Source organism: Canis lupus, chromosome 1 (genome assembly GCF_048164855.1).
Source record: "Canis lupus baileyi chromosome 1, mCanLup2.hap1, whole genome shotgun sequence".
Lineage (NCBI taxonomy): Eukaryota > Metazoa > Chordata > Mammalia > Carnivora > Canidae > Canis > Canis lupus.
The window spans coordinates 120,321,652-120,345,078 of record NC_132838.1 but is presented as its reverse complement, the minus strand read 5'-3'; the positions used below and the strand labels follow the sequence as shown (position 1 = coordinate 120,345,078).

General features: G+C 42.5%; 1 long non-coding RNA gene and 1 other non-coding gene across 3 annotated transcripts in view; one reads left to right on the top strand and one right to left on the bottom strand.

The window, feature by feature from the left end:
- The window catches only part of LOC140608044 (uncharacterized), a 317,427-nt gene that overhangs the window by 44,112 nt on the left and 249,888 nt on the right, over positions 1-23,427 (bottom strand). The gene's annotated exons all lie outside the window — the stretch shown is intronic.
- LOC140608890 (U1 spliceosomal RNA) lies at positions 2,890-3,050 on the top strand. The gene has a single exon (XR_012010875.1). It is a non-coding gene; the product is annotated as a U1 spliceosomal RNA (small nuclear RNA).

Below are 23,427 nucleotides of genomic sequence, written 5' to 3'. Positions count from 1 at the left end.
CCCAACGGAGTGCGCCCCGTCCCCGCGTCAACCGTCCCCCGAGTCACTCACAGCTTCTGCTCTGGGCTCAGGGTGGAAGCCACCTGCGAAAGGGGCAGCCCACCCACGCAGAAATTCCTTCGGGGTCCTTCTCCAGTTTATAGCTAAAGGCCCGCTTCCAGAAGCTGTAGGTGGACAGAACTGTCCCCGGGCTCTTCACCTGCCTTTCCATCTGCCCCAGGTCTGGGCCATCAGCAGGACCCGCTACCCATGCCCCGGCCACCGCCCCGCCTTCACTCCAGTTTGGACCGCCACCACCACCAGCAGCCCTCCCCGACCAGGCAAACGCTTGCCAACTTGTGTTCCGCCTCCCCCCACTTGGCTTCTCCAGGAGTTTCTCCACACCACAACAGGAGACGTCTTCTGAAAACATAACGCCTTCCTGTCCTGCAGACGACCCTGAAGGGGCTTCCCACTGCCTGAAGAACTCATTCCAAATGCCCATCTCTGGTCTACAAGGCCTGGCAAGAACTGTTGCCTCCTTACCTCTTGCCCCTTGCCAAGCCCTCCTGTGTGCTAGGTACAGGCCACGCAGGCTTTCTCTCAGCTCCTCGGGCTACCTTTCCACGGCAGGGTATGCCTGCATGTGCTATCCTTTTTGCACGGACTATTTCCTCCCACCCACGTGGGAAAATGATGAATTTTAGGATGAATGGTGTTGGGACAAATGGACAAGTGTTTGGAAACAAAAAGCAATGTTTAGCTGCATGGATGCTGCCTACCTGCAGGCTTTGACTTACCATCAAACAGAACTCTTTCAACCACACCAGCTAACACAGGCTCCCTCTGCTATTCTCTGCCTCACCACCTTGATTGTTTGCTTCATAGTCAGGGTTGTCATTTTCAGTGATTTTATTAATTTGTCTGTTTGCTTTTTTCCCTGCCTCCATGCTAGAATGCAGATCCCAGCAAGGTGGAGACCAAGATGGCATGGCTTGCCATCACACCCCCAGCCACTGCATTGCCTGGCCCCTTCTCAGGTGCCTTGTGCAGCACAAGCTCACAAAACATCTGTGGGATGAAAGACTGGATGCAGGAGTGAAGGAATGCATGCTAACTTTGTGGTGTGAAAAATGCAAATCCACCATGTGATTCGAAATGTAGGAGGCAGGAGGGAGGGTCTCGTCACACTTTATGTTAGACTCTGTTCTAAAGGTATAATAATTAAAACCGTGGCATTCTCAGTGATGAGTAAAAACAGAACAAATGGATTGAATGGAATAAAAAGTCAAGTAAGCAAACATATCACTCAAATACTCAAACAGTTGTTTTTCAGATCAGCAGGAAAAAAAAGAGATTATTTTCAAAATGGGATGGGACAGCTAACTAGCTAAGAACAAAGAGAAAAAAATAAGCTAGAGCCCTACCTCTTTACAAAGAAACAAATAAATTTTAAATAACTAAAAATTTGAATGGAAAATTAAGCCATGATATTGTAGAATAAAATTTCTGTTAATTACAATGTAATCTTGGGATAAATAAATCCTAAGTAGGACACTAGGGAAACCACTGAATATTTGACTATGTGAAAATGAACAAATCAAACCTAAAAACAAAAATCATGGTAGGGAGACTTCCAGCCATAATGAAGAAAAGAGATCAGCCACCTTTTGTCCCATAAAACAAACATAAAACTGAATCAAATACAAACATTTAAGGATTCTGGGAAGTGACCAAAGGTAAATGACTAATTGGAAGTGGTTATGCATGAAAAACTCCTAGAAGTTAGAGTCAGTGGGAGTCTATGGTTTTCTTCCTAGGGCTTCACCTCTCCACTTCCCTACATTGGTTGGCTCCATAATTTTGTCAGGGCAAAGCTAGCTATTAAAAAACATCATCTCTACTGCCAAAGGGGCTTGACCTGTTTTGGAGTGGAAGACAATCCTGTACCTGGTGGTACTCTCAATAAAAGTGCAAACTCAGAAGAAAATTAATGAAAGAGATCCCATAGATTTATAAATGTGAGGTTGCAGCCACACTTGATGTGAATGGTGAAACAGCCAGAAATTTAATGGGGAGATATTAGAAGAGCTAAATAAGCTACTCACACATCCATGGCTACCCAGAGAAACTCTGGCAAGTGCAGGTAAGTCTCAAAAGAACCCAGAAGAAATTAAAATAAACCTTAAGGCAAAATTAAAAATTGCCTAAACATAGACTGTACCCCACAAGCTAAGTACAAATCAATCAGCAGAATGTGGTTCGTGGAAGAGCCCAAGACATATGTGCACAACATCTTCCCAATCATCATCTCATTACAGATCTATGCAGATACAGTGGAAACTCTTAAGAAGCCAAGCTAAAAAAATAAAATAAAAATAAGAATTTAAAAACTAAGCAAATACTTTTAGCTACACATATATAGAAGACAAATCCTACAGATTAAGCTCAGGAAAAAGACCCTTCAGGAAAAACACCCCAATCCAGAGTTGCTACAATATATTTTTTACACGTCCAGTTTTCAATTTAAAAAAAAATTGCAACACACAGAGAAATAGGAAAGTATGAACTATACTCGGGGGGGCGGGGGGAGGAATCATTATAAACTAATGCTGACTTGGCCCAGATGTTGGATTTGGAATTAGCAGACAGAGACTTCACAGCAGCTATTATAATAAACATGTTCAAAGAATTAAAGAATACTGTGTTTAAAGAATTAAAGAAAAACTGCTGTTTCACACCACCATTTGCAAATTATTAACTCAAAATGAACCAGGAAACTAAATAAGAGCAAAACCATAAAAACCTTAGAAGAAAACATAAGGGCAAGTCTTCATGATCTTGGACCTGGCAATGAATTCTTAGATAGGACACCAAAAGTATGAACAACAGCAACAACAAATTAGAGAGACACTTACCTGGCAGTGGAGATACCATGATCAGGAGGGTGGGTTTCCTGGGGCAAACTTACCCATTGCACTCTTCATGTTGACCTCTATGATTTTCCCAAATGTGTGAAATGTGACTGCATAATTTAGGGTAGTGGGGTACTGTATTCGTAAAGTAGTATGGTATAGCCACTGTGGAAAATATGTTGGTGATTCCCAAAAAAACTATACATAGGGCAGCCTGGGTGGCTCAGTGGTTTAGCACTGCCTTCAGCTCAGGGCATGATCCTGGAGACCCAGGATCGAGTCCCACATCGGGCTCCCTGCATGGAGCCTGCTTCTCCCTCTGCCTGTGTCTCTGCCTCTCTCTCTGTGTGTCTCAGGAATAAATAAATAAAATCTTTTAAAAAAAGGCTACACATAGAATTGCCATATGACCCAGCATTTTCCACTGTTAGGAATATACCCCAAAGAGTTGAAAACACATACACAAACAGAAACACATACATGCGTGGTCATAGTAATAATACTCATGATAAGAAAAAGATGGAAACAACCCAAATGTCTACCAATGAATGAATGGCTAAATAAGTCGTGATATATACACACAATGAAATATCACTCAGCCATAAAGAGAAATGAAATATAATGTAGATGAGCCTCAAAAGCATGCTCAGCAAAAGAAACCGGACACAAAATATTGCATAGTTTTGCATTTATATGAAATTCCAAGAATAGGTAAATTAATAGAAACATAATACAGATTGATAGTTTCCAGGGACTAGAGGAAGGGGGAATTGGAAGCATCTGTTTAATGGATACAAAATTTCTTTTTGGAGTGATTAAATATTTTAGAACCACATTGTGAGTGTACCAAATGCCACTGAATTATATACTTTAAAATATTAATTTTATGTATGTGAATATCACCTCAATAAAAAAAATTGATGAATTAAAGGAAAATACAATGACAGTGACTCCAAAGAGGAAAGAACATAGAGAGTATAAAATTTAAAAATAACAGAATAAAAATGTTCTGTCTCCCTTTATGATATTTCCCACTTGGGAAATATCATAAAGGGAGACAGAACATGAGAGACTCCTAATTCTGAGAAACGAACAAGGGGTGGTGGAAAGGGAGGTGGGCGGGGGTGGGGGTGACTGGGTGGCGGGCACTGAGGGGGGCACTTGAAGGGATGAGCACTGGGTGTTATGCTATATGTTGGCAAATTGAACTCCAATAAAAAAATTTTTAATAAAAATAAATAAAAATGAAAATTCTAGAGGGAAAAATATAATAATCAAAATGAATATTCACTAAATGGCCTCAATATCAATATCTGAGATGTCAGAATAAAAACTCAGTAAACTTGAAAATAGCAAAATAGAACTCAGCCAACATGAAGAATAGAGAAAGATTTTTTTTTAATAAACAGAGATGTAAAGATTTGTAGGATAACATCAAGCATACCAACACATATATAATGGGAATCCCAAATTTGAGAAGAGAGAGATACAGAAAAAAAAAGAATACTCAAAGAAATAAATTCCAAAAAGTTCCAAAAAAGCCACAGAATTCCAAAATTTGGTGGAAAACATCAGTCTACAGGTGCAAGAAGCTTATGCCAAATATAAGATAAATATATTGTATTAAGCCAGATGAAAGACAAACAAAAAGTCTTGAAAGCATCAAGAGCGGGATGTCTCAGTATGTACAGAGGAATAATATGATTAACAGTGGACTTCGCACCCAAAACAATTAAAGACAGAAGGCAGTGGAATGACATATTTAAAGTGTAAGGGGAAAATTAAAGTTGTTAATCAATAATTCTATATCCAGCAAAATAATTCTTCAAAAATAAAAGCAAACTAAATATATTCCTAGATAAGTACTAAGAAAGTTTGTTATAGCCAACCTGCCATACTAGAAATGCTAAAAGAATTTCTTCAACATGAAAGGAAATGACACCAGATAGGAACTCAAATCCACAGGAAGAAATGCAGAGTCCAAAAGTACTAAATATGTGGATAAACATAAAGGACTGCTTAAATATACATTTTTTTAAATTTTCTCTTCTCTTTGTTTCTTCCAATAATATAAGATTGCAAGGGTAATTATAAAATCATATCATTGGGCTTATAACACATATAGACATATACGACAATAATGCTAGAAAGGAGGGGGAAAGGAAGGAGCAATACTGAAGCAAAGTGGCTATATTTTACTTCAATAAGGTCGATATTAGCCTAAAATAGTGGTATCTCATTATGTGTATTTTAAATCCATAGAGAAGTCACTATGAAAAAAAATCATGTTTAAAAAATAGAAGAAGGGGATCCCTGGGTGGCTCAGCGGTTTGGCGCCTGCCTTTGGCCCAGGGCGCAATCCTGGAGTCCCGGGATCGAGTCCCGCGTCGGGCTCCCGGCCTGGAGCCTGCTTCTCCCTCCTCCTCTGCCTCTCTCTCTCTATGTCTATCATAAATAAATAAAATAAATATTTTTAAAAAATAAATAAATAAATAAATAAAAAATAGAAGAATAAAAATGATACACTAAAATGCTAATTGAACACAAAATAATGCAATAAAGGAGGGACAAAAATATAAATAAGACATACTGAAAACTAACAGCAAAATGGCAGATGTAAATCCAGCTACATCAATAATCATATTAATATGAAAGGACTAAATTCTACAAAAAAGGCAGAGATTATCTCATTAGATTTTTTTAAAGCAAGATTCCAGTATATTCTATCTATGAGAGACCTACTTTAGACTCAAAACTACAAACATATCAAAGTAAAAGGATAATGAAAGGTATAACATGTAAAGATTAATATAGTTAGAATGGCTATGTTAATTCAGACAAAATCACTTTTAAGAAATTTTTCTAGAGAACAAGAGATATTTCAAAATGGTGTAACACATCAGAAAAGTATAAAAGTTGTAAATGTGTATAAACCTAATAATGGAACCCCAGAACCAAGAAGAAAAACCTGACAGGACTGAAATAAGAAACAGAATTCAATAATAATAGTTGGAGATTTTGATAATTCACTCTAAATAATAGAATAACTAGACAGAAAAATCAATAAAGATAATAAACCATTTGAGCAATCTATCAACTATATTGATCTGACATGGATAGAACACTCCTACAACAGAAGGATACATTCTTTTGGAGTACATGCAGAACATTCTCCAGGTTTAATGATATCTGGCCATAATATAGGCCTTAGTGATTTAAAGAGACCTGAATCATTTGAAGGATATTCTCTGACCACAGTGGAATTAAATTTGAAATTAAAAGCAGAAAGAAATCTTGAAAATTTAGAAATTTAACAACACACTACTAAATAACTGATGGCTCAAAGAAGAAACCAGAAGGGTAATCAGAATATATTCTGAATGAGAATGATAACAAAACATATTTTAAAATTGGAAGCAGCAAGGAAGAATGAATGGATGGATTAAAAGGACCACTAAATTTTTGAAGGTGATAGAAATGTTTATTATTTTGAGTGCAATCCTTGGATATTTTTACAAATGTCAAAATTTGTAAAAAAATAAAATAAAATTGTGTTTTAAATATGTGCAGTTTTTTACATGTCATTTATTTTTCAATAATGCTATGAAAATGTGTGGGATGCAAGAAGTTAAGCACTTAGTGTAAATTTTCCAGCATTAAAAGTTCATATTAAAGAGAAGAAAGAAGGGCATCTTGGTGGCTCAGTTGGTTTAGCATCTGCCTTCTACTCAGGTCATGATCCCAGGGTCCTGGGATCGAGCCCCACTTTAGGCTCCCTGCTTGGTGGAGAGTCTGCTTCTCCTTCTGCCTCTCCCCCCTTCTCATTCTCTCTCTCTCTCTCTCTCTCTCTATCTCCCCCCTCTCTCTCTTTCAAATAAACAAATAAAACCTTTTAAAAAATAAAAAATAAAGAGAAGAAAGACCTCAAATAAATACTCAAAGTTTCTACCTTAAGAAACTAGAAAAGAAGGGCAAATTAACCCAAAGCAAGAAAAATAAAGAAAATAATAAATGTTAGAGCAGACATGAATGAAAAGGGAAACAGAAAAACAATATAGAAGAATCAATGAAACAAAAAGCTGGTTCTTTGAAAAGATTAACACATTTGATAAACCTTTATCAAGACAGGGCAATCAAAAAAGAGATAATACACACACTACCAAACAAAAGTGAAAGAGGTTTCATAACTACCAAACCTACAAATATTAAAAGGATTAGAGACTATCAACAACTTTATGCCAACAAAGTTAAACAACTTAGAAAAAAATGAACAAATTTTTAAGACAGACACAAATTACCAAAATTAAAGAAGAAACAGAAAATCTAAATAGAACTGTAACAAGTATATACAATGAATTAATAATTTAAATATCTCACAAAGAAAAGATTGGACCCAGATGGCTGCATTAATAAATTATATCAATATTGGAGAAACAATATCAACTTACACAAACTCTTGCAAAAATTAGAGGAAAGGGAAACATTTCCAACTCATTCTTTGAGGCCAGTATTACCTTGATATCAAAGTCAGGGAAAAAAATCACAAGGAAAAAAACCTAAAGATCAATATTACTAGTGAAAGTAGGAAAAAAAGTATTGGTGAAAGTTAATTAATATTAATTAATCTTTATTTAACCCAGCTATATTTTTGAAGGATTATTATACAAAATTTTAAATGGCATTTATCCTAGGAACACAAGACTGGCTTAATATCTGAAAATCAATTAACATAATACACAATACTAATAGAATCAAGGACCATTAACCCACACAGTTTCCTCAATTTGACAAAATCCACATCCATTTATGATAATAACTGTCAACAAATCAGGAATAGAAGGAAACTTCCTCAACCTGATAAAGAGCTATAGGTTTTTCATAGATGCTCATGATTTCTCCCAAGAGCTGGAATAAGGCAAAGATGTCTGCTGTTACTTCTACTCACCATTGCAGCAGACTAGCCAATGCAATAAAGCAAGAACAGAAAATGAAATGCATATGGATTGGAAAGAATGAAGTAAATCTCTTTCTAAGAAACATTAGAAGCAACTAGAACTAAACGAATAGTTCCCCAAAGTCACAAGATACAAGATCAATATACAAAATCAATTGTATTTCTATTTGCTAGCAATAAATAACCCAAAAATAAAATAAAAAACACTTTCATTCATAATAGTATCAGCACAAATACTCAGGAATAAACAAAGTGAAAGATCTGTGTATAAGAACTATATTACTACCAAACCTGTGCACTGAAAACCACAAATCATTACATAGAACAACACCAATGAACCTCAACATCATTATGATGAGATGAAAAACACCAAATGCAAAAGACTACAAATGGTACGATTCCATTTAAATGGACTTTTTAGAGGGCCGCCTGGGTGGCTCAGTCAGTTAAGTGTCCAAGGCCTGAGCTCAGCTCAGGTCTCGATCTCAGGATCGTGAGTTCAAGCCTCACATTGGGTTCCATGCTGAGCATGGAGCCTACTTTAAAAATTAAAAAAAAAAAAATAAATGGATCTTGTAGAAAATGCAAATCCATGTGATAGCATGTCAGTGGTCGTCTGGAACTGAAAGGTGGGAATGAGGCTCGATTGCAAATAGGCATGTGTAATAGATGTGTTCTAAAACTGAATTGCGATTATTTTTGCACAACTCTGCACATTTACTAAAACTCACTGACTTGTACATTTATAATCTCCAGACACTACAGCTATAAATTAAACCCCAATAAGGTGTTAAACATTTTTAAAATTATTGTGACACTTCCACTTTTGATAATGGTGGAATAGATGCTTGGATCCTCTGTCCCCCCAGCAACTAGAAAAACTAGATGGCACATTAAAAATTAAGAACTAAGGAAACACAAAGCTAACAAAATAATGAAGAATTACTAAGCTATGACCAATGGGAAACAGAGGCCCAGAGAGTGATCAAGGGTTGCTGCCCAGCACTCAGCAAGATGGGGTGGAAGAACCAGCTTCCAAAGATAGAACACCAAAAAGCTTCCTTTTGAAATTGACAATGAATCAAGAAAGAGAAATAAAAAATACATGAATTGGAAAGAAAGTAAAAAGTTGTGGATATATAAAATCCAAAAGAATCTATAAATAGGTAAAAATCAATACATGAGCTTAGCACCATTGCTATATTCAAGATAAAAAAAAAGTTGTTTTTCTTTATAAATCACAAAGATAAAACAAAATTAATAAACATCCTTTATAACAAACCTCAATAAAAGTATATAGCAAATGTAATAAACCCTGTAATAAACCTAACCCTCCCCAAAAAAATGAAGAGCTCTACAGCAAAAATTAAGATACATTGTTAAAAACATTATAAGCCCTAGAGATATTTCATGTTCATAGATTAGAAACTCAGTTTTTCAGAAATGTCAGTTTTCCCCAACACTATAAGTCTAGTGCAATCCCAATAAAAATCCCGGCCCAGTTAGTCTTCCTGTTGTTGTTTTAGAAGTCGGACAAGCCGGTTGTATTAGTTTCCTAATGCTACAAAACAAGTTACCACAAACTCAGAGGCTTTAAAAAGCACACACTCATAATCTCACATTTTGTGTGGATCAGGAGGTCAGGCACAAGTTAGCTGGGTCATTGCTCAGGGTCTCATGAGGATGCAAAGTGTTGGCCAGGATGTGTCCTCCTCTGGACATTGGGGTTCTCTTCCAAGCTTGTATGGTTATTGGAAGAATTTACTTCCTTGCAGTTATAAGATCGAGACCCAAGTTCCTATAAGTTGCCTAATTTCCTGCCACGTGTTCTTCTCCAGAGTTGGTCTACACAATAGCAGCTTGTTTCTTCAAGACCAAGAGAAGAGTCTACTTGATGCTAGCAGGACTGCGTGGTGTGTGTGTGTGTGTGTGTGTGTGTCCTCATCAAGGGGATGACACCCCATTACCTATATTTTATTGATCAGAAACAGGCCAAGGGTCCTGCCAAAGGTCAAGGAGAGGAGATTGCACAAGAGTGTGAATATCACAAGCAAGATCATGGGGCCATTTTAGGATTCTACTTACCATTCTAATCCCAAAATGTATTTGAAAATGCAAACAACAAAGATAGCCTTGAAGAATAAAGTGAAGAGAAACTTGTTCTACTGGATATCAAGATATTATTACAAAGCTAGAGTAGCTCAAACACCACGGCCTTGGTTCAAGGACAGATCAATTGATCAACAGAACACGATAGAGAACATGACATATCCATGCATTTAGAAATCTCTGCTTTATGGGAAAATGGTGCTTCAGATTCATAAGGAGATGGTAATGTAACTACTAGGTATTTATTAGGGGAAATAACTGATGCCTACCTCACACAATCCACAAGAAGCAATTCTCAGAGGATTGTAGATCTAGATAAAAGGCAAGCTAATAAAGCTGATGGAAAACGACATGGGACAGGGTCTTCGTGACCTTCAGGCTCAGTTTACTACATTAAAACTAAGAACTTGTGTTCATCAAAAGACACCAGAAGAAGAGTGAAAAAACAAGTAATCCGGAGAAGATACCTGTCGCATATAAAACTAACATAGAATCTTAAGCAAATGTGTAAAGCTGTAAGAAAAACATAAGGCGGAGAACACACGGCCAGGCATGTTCAGAAGAGGACATTCAAATGGTCGACAAACATGTGAAAAGGTGTGCAACCTCATAGTCATCTAGGGAATGCCAGTTACAACCACAACAAGATACCACTCTGCACGTATCTCGATCGAGATTGAAAAATTGAGAAAAAAAACTAAAAGTACTTCATTTTGACAAGGACGTGGAGCAACAAGAACACTCATACGCTCTGAGTGGGGTGTAAATTGAACAACCATTCTGGGGAAATGTTCGACAGCATGTACCCAAGCTGAAGTTACCCATGCTTTAGCATCCTTTTTGTTACATACCCAGAAGAAATGCACACGTATGTGCACCAAGAGACGCATACAAGAGTATTGGTGGCCAGGCTATTCATCGCACCAAAAGCTGGAAATTACCTAAGTGTCCACCCACAGAATAATGGAAATATACGTCATGGCACAGTCAAGAAAGGGAAACCCACCGAGCAATGAAAAGCCAGGATCTAGATCCACAGCCAATAAACGTGAAGAACACAGGGCGTGTTCTCATTATCCAAAGTTCAAAAAACTAACAAAACTAAAGCTATAGTGTTTAGGGATACACGCTCAAGTGGTAAACTATAAAGCGAAAAAAGGAATTTCACGCCATGAAAGTTAGCACAATGTTTTGTTCCATTTTGTTTTGCTTTTGCTGGGGAAGAGAAGGGATTGAGCAGGAAGAGACATGGGGACGTTCCAGATTGTTGGCGTGGACGTCAGGTGCGTGGCTGTTCACGTGTGATTGTTATTGAACCACATGTTTCTCCCTGGGGTACGTGTGTGTTACATTTCACAACAGCAAAATTTTAATCACGTTAAACAAAAACGTACTGCGACATAATGTGACAAAACATTTTTACACTTGTAATCCATAGTTATCACGAATCAAATGGGAAAACGATTGTCAAATAAAAAAAAAAAAAAACAGGAAATTCAAAAAACTGGAAATGCCAGGGTCCAATGAACACATAAATAGTCAATCTCAGTTCGAAATCAAAGAAAGTTCGTTTATTATACAGTAAAAATATCCAACAATAAGGGAATTTCCATGTAATAGGCAAGTATTAACCATTAAAATGATATAATCATCAGGACGTGAGGTGTGACCAGAATCATAGTTTATGACATATAGTAAGTGAATATATAGTATAGGCTAAAGAAATATTTGGGGATGGTGAGGGAAGCCATCGATATATTAAAAGAAAAGCCCACATTATAAAACTGAATATAAACTGACCCATTTCTAAACAGAAATCTATACATGGATATGTAGTAATATCTATGCACAGGAAACAATGAAATGATGTATTTCAAAGGCTGAGCTCCCATCTCTGAGTGCTGAGATTACAGATGATTTTAATTTTTTAATTTTCTTTATGTGAGTGTTCTAAATTTTCCACAGTATGTATTAGTTATGAACATGAGAAAAAGAAGGTTGATTTTTAACAAGAGGCTGAGAATCACAGAACATTAGCAGAGAAGTGTGGAGGCACGGTGGGGTGGGGAAGGTGGGTGTCGTTTCCTGCCCCGCCACTTCCGACACCCATTTACCCTATACGTCCGCACGGACCCTCCTTATTAATAAGCAAAATCAATTAGCACTTCACCTGTCTGGCTAAAAAAGATGGCTCATCAAAGAGATGATTCCTTGCCCCAGTCGCGGTGCTCAGGCAGGCAGCAAACACGAACACCCCTGCTGGAGCCTCTGTCCCACCCCCCGCACAGAAAGTGGGGAAAGTTTCCATAAATGAAAACATGCATAGCCTTATGGGTAGGGTCAGTAAACACAGCAGCTAAAAATCTAGAACAAAGATGATGTGGAACCACCTTAATTAAAATAAGTAAAATCCTAGGTATTTCATTGTTCCTACTTTTGGGCCACTGATCAATTTTTTTTATATTTTTTAAAGATTTTATTTATTTATTCATGAGAGACACAGAGAGAGAGGCAGAGACACAGACAGAGGAAGAAGCAGGCTCCATGCCAGGAGACCAATGCGGGACTCGATCCCAGAACCCTGGGATCATGCTCTGAGCCGAAGGCAAACTCACCTGGTGTCCCAAACTTTTTATTATTAAAGTATAAATTAATAAGCAGCATTCTATTAGTTTCAGGTGTACAATGTACTGATTCAGCAGCTCTATAGGTGACTCAGAGCTCCTCACAACACGTACACCCTTAATCCCCTTCACCTATTTCACCCATGTCCCTCCCCCACCTCCCCTCTGCAAACCACCAGTTTGTTCTCTGTTATTTAGAAGTCTAATTTTTTGTCTCTTTTTCTCTTCCTTTGTTCGTTTTATTTTGTAAATTCTACCTATAAGTGAAATCATATGGTATTTGTCTTCCTCTGATCAACTAATTTCACTTGGCATCACACCCTCTAGGTACATTGAGATTTTTTTTTTTTTTTAATTTTAATTCTATGTCACTATTCACACCAGGAGGTGAACCAAACCTGCTGTCTGAGCCACGTACAAGGTGCAAGGACACGGCCAAGCCCTCGCCACGTTAGCACACCAGCCAGGCACGGGGGACCGCAGCCATGCAACCCCACTCGCCCCTCTTGGGCAGGGGGTAATAAAGACATCTACTGAAGTCTTTCACTGCAAGGCACTTGGTGGAAGGGCACCATTTGGGAATTATTACAACCATGCAGTGAGTCTAGATCATCTAGACAGAAACCAGTTCTCAGAAACTTCGTCACTCTCTCTCTTTTCCAATGAGCAATAGGAGCCCGCCGGCTGTGCCCTGAGACCCACCCCGGCCAACAGAAGCAGAGAGTAGGAAAGGACACCAGTGGGGGGGCAGACAGCAGAGATGCCTCCGCCAGCCTCTCCTGGCGTGAGATCCACCCCAGGAAGATCCCAGGAAAGAGCCCGGGGCTCCCCAACTCCCCTCCTCCACAACGCATAATTAAAAATCTAAATAATAAACACACATTAAGTCCAAGAGAGTCCAGAAAGGCCCAGCTTTTTCCCCGTGACGTCATTCTGATTCTTGACCGTAACAAATTTGGTTTTCCTCATTGTGCCCTGCCGTGAGGTGTCTCAGGCACGCTGTGAACGGACAGTTCATGACACTGCGATGGCCTTATCTCCCACCGCCCCTTTGAGAAAACTTCTGAGTTCAGCTTTCCTTCAAAATGCAATGACCTGCATCCTTCTGGAAACTCATCAGAAAAAGTGGGCACATTCCTAAAATATCCCAGGTAAAGGGAGCCCAGGCACCCCAGGATGGCACTGTGTCACCAAAGCATTTGCATTTAAGCAAACACAAGCAGGAAGTCACCTGCTGGAGGAATCTAAGGACTAGAAATCAGGTTGTCCTTGTTTGTTACTATTTTCTTTCGGTTTTATTCTTAGAACTCATATGTGTTTAAAAATGGAAAATCGTCTCGGATGGCTGGGCTTTTTCAGGCTAAATGTTAGGCAGGGATGGTTATGTAGCTCACTTGACCAGAGCACATGCCCTCAAAGAAGAGGCGGATTGGGACTTTGGGGCAGCTCGGCCACCTCCAGAGGACTGTCGACCGGACATTAGTGGGCACTGACCAGAGTAACCCCATCAGCAAATACCTCTTCCCTTCAAAAGCACCCGCCCCGCACAGAATAACAGAAATGCTTTGCCTGCGGCCTACTGCACCCAGTGTGGACGCAGCCCTAGGTCTGACGGTCATCCTTTCAACTGAACTGCACTGAAGTGCTCTTGTGGCCCTGACAATATTCTCTCGTGCACCAAAGGAAGTGCATAATAATTAAAGAGCCCTTTGGACAATATCCTTCTGTCTGTGGAATCATATACTCAAATAATCTAATTTATAAAACCTCTTCACTACCTTACTACCCAGGTTCCATTCTCTTTTGCATATATTTTCACCACTCAACTAATGATGGATAGAGGGAATTAAGACATGGTTGATTGCATCTCATAAAGGCACTTGGACGCGTTTAAGATCGCTCGCATCTCTTTCCTTTCCAGCACCTTCTAACGTAATGTGCTCTCGGAACATACATGTAAGACACACACTGATATTAAAGGCTGCTTTCTATGCAGCCTAATAAAAAGGATGCCGCATCAAAAGCCAGAGTTAACATCTAACAGGTACTATAATCATTTAAGAGATTAAAGGACCTGGTGTGAGGGTGATGCCACCACACAGCCTTCGCACTCACTGTCCCTGGGGACAAAGCTAAAGAGCCGTGGGACAATGGCAGGACGGCAGGTGCCATGAAGACGTGACGTCTCTGCAGCAGTGCGCGTGTTGTCCTCACTTGGCCCGGCTATTTCTGACAATGTGAACAAATGCATGTAGCCATAAAAGACGCTCAGTGTATCTGGGGTGGCCTCTAGAAGCAAAGGAGGAATATGTTGCTGGAAACATGTTTTAATAGCATTCCTAAGTCAGCCATTCAACCTCAGGTCCTGAGTCCTTACGCAGAACCCAGGCAGTAGGACGATGTGGAAGTGAGCTGGGACTTTCCCTTGGGAGGCAGAGGAGTGGGGTGGCTATGTGCTTAGGATCTGCAGGGGACTTCCCCAGGGGAGAAAAAACCCTGGCTCTACTGCACCCTTGCTGTGTGACCTTGGGCACATTACCAACCTCTGCAAGTTCCACTTCCCTCATTGTGACAGGGGACAACCCTTGCCTCCCAGGATTTTTGTGAGGATGCAAGGAGTGAGTCCATGCACATCAGCACATGATCAACCTGAGGATTGATTGGGGCAAAAAAATATATATATATAATATAAATAAATAAATAAATAAATAAATAAATAAATAAATAAATAAAAAATCCTATGTCAACTTAAAACCATCACTTCCCAAACTCCATCCCAGGGAACAATCAGGATGCTCTAGGTGCATCACAGAGGGAATGAAAACACCTGGTCAGTGAAGGGAGGTAAAGAAAGTGGACTACCCCTTCCCCCCCAAAAAAAAAATTAAAACAATTTAAAAAAAGAAAGTTGACCTCCCCAGCTGCCCCAGGTCAGAGTTCGTGAGTATCTCACAACTGACCAGGATTCCCTGAACACGATTTGGAAACAATGAGCTAAACAAGACCTGGAGATGTCCAGCACATTCAAGAACCTTCTAGGGCTGGATTCTGGTCAAGAGCTTTAGCATGCAGCCAAAGCAGAAGCAGGAACATGTCCAGGATGACCCCGACGTCACCTCCAAATCCCAAAGTGGCCAAGCGCAGGGTTCTGCTTAGATGGAGAAACAGGCTCAAAAAAGAAGCATGAGCACAAGGAAAATAGCCTCAAAGATTGCTCAGGATGTCAGGTGAGGAATGGAAATGGGAAAACTTGACATTTGTTTTTTGTTTTTTGTTTTTTTTTAATTTATTTTTTATTGGTGTTCAATTTACTAACATACAGAATAACACCCAGTGCCCGTCACCCATTCACTCCCACCCCCCGCCCTCCTCCCCTTCTACCACCCCTAGTTCGTTTCCCAGAGTTAGCAGTCTTTACGTTCTGTCTCCCTTTCTGATATTTCCCACACATTTCTTCTCCCTTCCCTTATATTCCCTTTCACTATTATTTATATTCCCCAAATGAGTGAGAACATATAATGTTTGTCCTTTGTTTTGATCTCTCAAGGGGAGCATGGTTTTGAAGGAAATAGTAGCCAGCAATGATTTTTTTCTTAAGCTGTGGCCTTCCTACAATGCTCTTACACTAAGCTCCACTGCCTAAGCAGAACCCTCACACTCACTCCCGACACTCGGGAGACCTGCACCAAATCCCAAAGGGGGAGCCCCAGGGATTGGGTCTTTGCCGTAATGACCGAGCCTCTCCTCCCACCCTCAGGTCTTAAACATCGGCCGGTTTGGCTACAAGGAAATCCTACAACACTTGCTGGACCCTGTGACAGGCAAAAGGAAAACACTCTGGCCCACAGACCATCTCGTTCTCTTCTCCAGGAAATACCTTCTTGCCCAAGGGGACCAGACCCAACTTGACTGCCACATGAGGCTCAGGATGACTTCTGGCCATTCTGAAACCCACCTGAACACTTTCAGGGCATAAAATCATACCAGTCCAAAGGCATCCACCGAAAAGCAGGCATATTCCTGGGGCATCCAGCTGACTCTATCAGTTGAGTGTCTGACTCTTGATTTCAACTCAGGTCATGATCTCAGGGTCCTGGGATAGAGCCCTGTGTCAGGTTCTACACTCAGAGTGGGGCGGAGGGGGGAAGTCTGCTTAAGATTCTCTCTCTCTCCCTCTCCCTCTGCTCCTCTCCCAGCTCATGTGCTCACTCGCTCTCTCTCTAAAATAAATAAATATTTTTTTGAAAAAGCAGGTATAAAAAAAATAAAAAAAAAAAGAAAAAGAAAAAGCAGGTATATTCCTAAAGGTCTAAAAATGCTTCTGACAATAATAGCTTTGTTTTGCTGAGTACTATGGATAATAGGACTATTTATAGGAACCCAATGACCAGTTTTAAAGTTTATGTCTGTATTTAACAAAACTGCAATGACTACTAAATGCGATATACCACGTTGTCTCACTAATTTATATTAAACGGCCTCTATTTCTTTTAAAAGTCATACGGGAGGGACCCCTGGGTGGCTCAGTGGTTGAGCGTCTGCCTTCGGCTCAGGGCATGATCTCGGGTTCTCGGGATCAAGTCCCTCATCAGGCTCCCTGCATGGAGCCTGCTTCTCCCTCTCCCTGTGTCTCTGCCTCTCTCTCTATCTCTCTCTCTCTGTGTGTGTGTGTCTCAAATAAATAAATAAATAAATAAATAAATAAAATCTTTTAAAAAATAAAATAAATAAAAATCATACTGGAAAGCAAAAAAAAAAAAAGGCACACTTCCTGTCTGAGCAATCCATGTGCATCTTCTACAAGATCCTCCAAATTCACCTAAGCCAGAGTCGAAGACGTGCCTGGGATGAGCTTGTGCGTCAGCCCCTGATGCCCCCATGAAGCTAAGGCAATTGTTTGACCACCGAAGTTTTAAATGACGGGAAGGGCCAATCCTGATGAGCGAGGAAAGGTGGCACCCCAACTCCCAACGTTTCCCCAGATGATGCCAATAAGATCCTAAGGAGCCCTTTTCTTTTCAAGGAAACACGTCTTCCTTGAGAAGAAGCTGTGCGGCCGATTAAGACATTTTCCAAGCGTCCGCTAACCTACTTACAGGCATCATTGCTCCCTTGGGCCTTGGGACCCCTCCACCTTCCTGAACGGAGTAGCTGAATAGGTAAATGGGTTATATCAGGCCAGGAAATCAATGTGTATACTGTGTTCTCAGCCACAGATGAGCATGTCGAAGCCATTTTATTATAGCTCTAGGAGCCGTATTGATCCAGCTGTAACTACTCGGAGGTGGCTGGCAATCCAATGAGGATGCACCCTTCTGTCCATCCAGCCGCCTCTTTCCCCAAGTAGTGCTCGGAGAGTATGTGTTTGCAGATTGGATTAATTTAATGTTTGCTTAATCAAAACTGACTGCCCTGGAACTTAAATGCTATTAATTACTAAGAGAATCCAGAACTAATCCTCTAACACCGCAAGGCCAGGGAGGAGCAGCTGCTCTGCAGGGAAGGGGCCACGCTCTTAAGGAAATTCTCTTTGTCGTGCTTTGCAGATACTCATGCCATGTCCCTCTCCACTCCTATCACCATGTCCACCCAGCCTCCTGCCCCGACAGCTTGCCAGAAAACACCTGTTGCTTTTGTTGCCCTTATTTGTGGCACAAATGGTGCGTGCGTTCCAAGTGCCATCTGGACGCGGAGCCCCAGCCACTGGCATTGGGCCTTATCCATCGCGTCCTCATCAAAAAGTGCCCACTGCACCGCACGGCCAGTCCTGTTAGTGACGGAGGTGGTGCTTCCCCAGAGCACCCAGGGCCCCTCCAGGATACTGGCTGCGCTGCATCCGTCTGCGACAATGCCAGCGCCTACCATGGTGCCTGGCACATCGCGGGCATCCATAGGCATTGGCGGAATTCAGTCTGGGGAGGAGACAGTGGTCCCCGCTGTGCTGACACGTCTCCAGGGACGGCACTTGTGAGGCACCCCCATCCAATCCTCCACCTTCCCTGCCCCTGGAAAGACAGGAACATGTCCTTGGAACCCGAATCCAAGCATATTTTGCTTAACCCGCCCCCAACAGGAGAAATGTGCGGGGTGTGCTGGCCCCCAACTCCACTCCACTGCTTTGCCAAAGGGTGGCCACGAACCCGCAGGCCTCCCCGCAGCTCAGACGTAGGGCCAGCATGCACCGGGGGGGACCCCACTGATGCCCAAAACCCCTCCAGCATCCCCAAGGCTTTTAATAACAATCCTGTGCATCCGCAGTTTGGCCGCAAGCACAAGGCTGTCTCCTGCAGCGCGGCAGGTACTCAGTGGTATGGTGCCCGGCCCACCACGGGGGCCTTAGCAGTTCCTACGGGGTCGCAAACTCAAGCACCTGCTTCCCCGCAGAACACAGGCCCGGGGCAAGCAAACCCGGCTCCCCCAAATGCAAAAGGCCCACCACCCAGCCAGTGGAAGAGCCCACATGGGGAACTCCAATAGGCCCGAGAGGGGGCAGCCCGGGGGGCTCAGCGGTTTAGCACAGGTCCAGGGCCTGATCCTAGAGACCCGGGATGGAGTCCCACGTCGGGCTCCCTGCAGGGAGCTGCTTCTCCCTCCACCTATGTCTCTGCCTCTCTCTCTCTCTCTGTGTCTCTCATGAATAAATAAATAAAATCTTAAAAAAAAAAAAAAAAAGCCTGAGAGGGGCGAGTCATTGTCAGTTCCTGGTCGTGACACTGTCCTGTAGTCGCGTAAGATATCGTCAGTGGGGGAGGCTGGAGTAAGACGACCCAGGGACCCTCGGTGCTATTTTTACAGCTTCTCGGGAAACTGAAATCCCTCCAGAGTGGAAAGCTAAACAGCCACGGAGTGCCGTCCAAGCCGCACACCTCAGCAGCCTCGGGGTCCTCCTTTACGTTCGCGGGACTCCGTGGATCGAGTCCCAACAGGCGAGTGGCGGCCGGGCCTCACGAGCAGCTGGGAGAAGGACCCGAAGATCTGACGTGTGAGCCCCACGGGTGGCGCTCTAACCTGGTGACCCGGACGGAACCTGTCCTGCCTCTAGCCCGTGGATCGCCCGCCCGCGGGGCCTCCTCCCGATTTCTGAAATCACATCACCACGGCGCCGCTCGACGCCTACTAATTCGTATGCATTTTGCGCAAATAAGTCTTATTTGATGAATAGAGCACCAGACTTACAATTCCGCCGCCGCGTGGTAAATCACACCGGCCAGATTCGCCGTATAGAGAACACGTCTCCAAACAATGATTTCACTTCAAGCTAAGGAGGAACAAGTGCCCTTTCTTTCATTTCTAAATTACATTTTCAATCATAAATATTGAAAATTATGTTTCTGATCACTGCTGTCACCCCGTGAGTAGTGGCACACGAGCCCCACCGACACACGGGTTTTTACAAAAGGCGAGCGAGGGCCATTAGAACACCCAAACCACTTTGAGCTTTAAAGGGCTCGCTCCCCCTCCGCAGCCCCCAAGATCAGGAAAACACGGCACCCTTCGGAGCTTGCCGAGGCGGAGACCGGCAGCCCCGTGTGCACATCGGTTATTAAACATGTGAAATGATTACTCTGGGTGCGTTTTACCCACTATTATGTATGAGCCTCTTCAAATGTTTCACGTTTCACGGGTAGGCACGATACAGCCATCACCCCAGAGAGCCAGGCAGCCAAACGGCCTGCCTTCCACAAGCAGACCCCTAACGCATCAGCGCGACAAGCAAAAGAATGTCTTTTTTTACTGCTGTTTTGGGGTTTTTTTTTTTTTGCTTTGTTTTGTTTTGTTTCCAATTTGTGCATGTTTTCCTTTATTTTTTTATTATTATTATTTTTAATATGTATATTTTTTACTGGAGTTCGATTTGCCAACATATGGTATAACAGGAATGTCTTTTAAATGTAAAACATGGCCTAGCAAGTGTGTCCTCCTCTCACATAGTAACAACAGTCAAGGTTCTGAGGATGGAGGGAGCCTTCAAAGAAAGAGACGGTGGGATGCTATGACCACGTGGCTAGAAAAGCAGCAGGGAAGACAGCTGGCCCCAGGGGCCTGGCCTGGAGAAGGGAAGGATGGAGAGCCTCTGCCAGTAACGAACACGTGAAAGAAACAGAGCAAGTTTGAGAGACTGGAGTTTGCTTTGTTGCCCGCGTTTGGAAATCCACAGGGAACCAGAGTTTGCCTACAGAGAAGACGCCACGTGCCACCATCAACTGAGGCTTCTATCCTCCAAGACCCGCAGCCCGGGAACCTTCAGATACAAGCCGCACTGGGTTTAACTCTTCTCTGACCCACACCCTTGCCAGGCATGTGGACGAGCCATCCACAGGTTCCGCCTGTCTCTCCATCCCACTCACTCCACAGCCCACACGCGCTGACCGCCGCGCCAAAGCAAGGCAAAACTAAGCTACGGCAAAGTGACACGGGGAATAGCTCCTGTCGTGGAGATACAGCCCGTAATGTATTCTCTGCATTCCTGAATGGTGGAACCCACCACCAGATGCGTAAGTCTATCACTTTGAAGGGTAAAGGTTTTTTTTTTTTTTAATTTTTTTTTTATTTATTTATGATAGCCAGAGAGAGAGAGAGAGAGAGAGAGAGAGGCAGAGACGCAGGCAGAGGGAGAAGCAGGCTCTATGCACCGGGAGCCCGACATGGGATTCGATCCTGGGTCTCCAGGACCACGCCCTGGGCCAAAGGCAGGCACCAAACCGCTGCGCCACCCAGGGATCCCGAAGGGTAAAGGTTTTTTAAGCATAGAGTTCTATAGACCTACACCATGGTCTGGAGCTCTCCATGGTCCACCATATTTCTTAGTGGTCATGGTTCTAGAACAGACGCCAAAGGGTTTTTGTTGTTGTTGTTCGGTTTTTTTGCTGCAAGCAGGTGCTGGAGAGTTAATGCTCCCAGGACAGCCCTCTGCTGATACCACAGAAGTCGGGGGGCTAATACCCCAACATCTCACCTCGCAGTTGGAAAAACCCTGAGGCTTGTTTTACACCCTTCCGGAGTTCCCACCCGACTACTCAGAGCAGAAACCTACTCCTTAGCATAGTCCACATCAGCTTCCTTTGTGATTTCACAAAGACCGCAGCATTCCTGGAAGTGACACGGATCCCAGGAACGTGCCGTCCACGAAGTCCCTCTGCCGTGCCACTGGCTCGTCGCCTCCCAGTGAGTCAGCAACCCCCAAGGGGGCCAAGCCGCTGCCCCCAAGTACCCCACGGAGCCGAAGGCAGCAGCTATTGCATTTTAAGACAGCATCTTTTTTTCCCAAGGGTTTAGAATATATTCTTCAGGAAAAAAGAAATATACAGGGGACGCCTGGGTGGCTCAGCGGTTGAGCATCTGCCTTTGGCTCAGGTAGTGACCCTGGGGTCCTGGGATCAAGTCCCACATCGGGGTCCCTACAGGGAGCCTGCTTCTCCCTCAGCCTGTGTCTCTGCCTCTCTCTCTGTGTCTCTCATGAATAAATAAATAAAATCTTTAAAAAATATATGTTTTTTGACATCCCTAAAAATACATGATCATATCCTCTGTGGCAGGACGAGACCAAGTGACTCACTAGAGTTATAATCACTGCAAACTGCAGTATTGTTGTCTCTGAACGAAAATTGCCAGAGGACTCATGTTCCGTGGTCTCGAGAACCCTAGGCAGTCATTTGCTGCATCACGAGACCCAAATCATCTCAAGTTGAAGATCATCTCCTCCTCTTTGTATTTCATTAGCGGGGAGCAGGTTAATAAAAAGCTTAAAAGTTGACTGCCTTCCCCCTGAGATTTATTTAGGCCTCTCCGCGGGGATGAGGCAGGGATGGCAGCCGACACTCTGGTGTCTCCGGAGCTCTCTCTGTCATCTCCCTCTGCGGTCCCCGACGTCTGCCAATTAAAGACCCCCCGGATGACATTCCGCCGCCGAAGTTATGCACACATAAATCACTGTAATAAGAGAAGATTGTTATCTTAACCTCCGTCATGCAACCCTTTGCCTTTTGTGAGAAATGTGGAGAAGACTCGCTTGTCTGGCACAAAGGAAGCTGTTTCCCAACAGATGCCGGGGAGCCTGGGGGGTGAGGGGGGAAGCAGGGGGGTGCCCCTTGCTCGTGGTCAGGTAAGTGGTGCCCCGGGCACGACTCCCCGTGGGACGCAGAGCATGCAGTCTCAAAGGTCACTTCTCTGGGAGCCCGTGCTGGGAAGGACGGTCGCGGACGTTCCACAGCAGTGGAAGGGATGCCCCCCCCACCCCGAGGTGGCACGCGGCTGCTGTGACTCACACCATGTCCCGAGACGTTGCATCATGCAGGTGAGGCCCAGGGAGCAGGTGACACAGCGGGAGCCCGGCCATGAGGCTCCAGGTGGCCTCCTGCCCCTGCGTGGCCCCTCACTGCCTTGGCAAATCTTGGTAGGCTGGGCTCTAAATTCCCCCCAGGAATCAGCTTTAAAAAATAAATAAAATAAAATAAAATAGAATAAAATAAAATAAAATAAAATAAAATAAATAAAAAATAAATTAAATACAATACAATAAAATAAAATAATAAAATAATTTTTTATCCACAAGAGAATAAATATTAATGTTGCATTAATTACTTATATCTAGATATGCCTGTATATGTGGCTAGATCTAGATCCACAGATATGCTTATATATTTAGAAGCTGATATTAAGGGAAAATTTTGGAAAATCTTTGTATTAATCACTTAACTCTAGATGTCTGGATGTAATTATTTGTACTAATTACTTACATCTAGATATCGGGATTATTTGTATAATCACTTATATCTAGATATGCCTGTATATGTGGCTTCATCTAGATCTATAGATGCATCTATATATTTAGAAGCTGATATTAAGG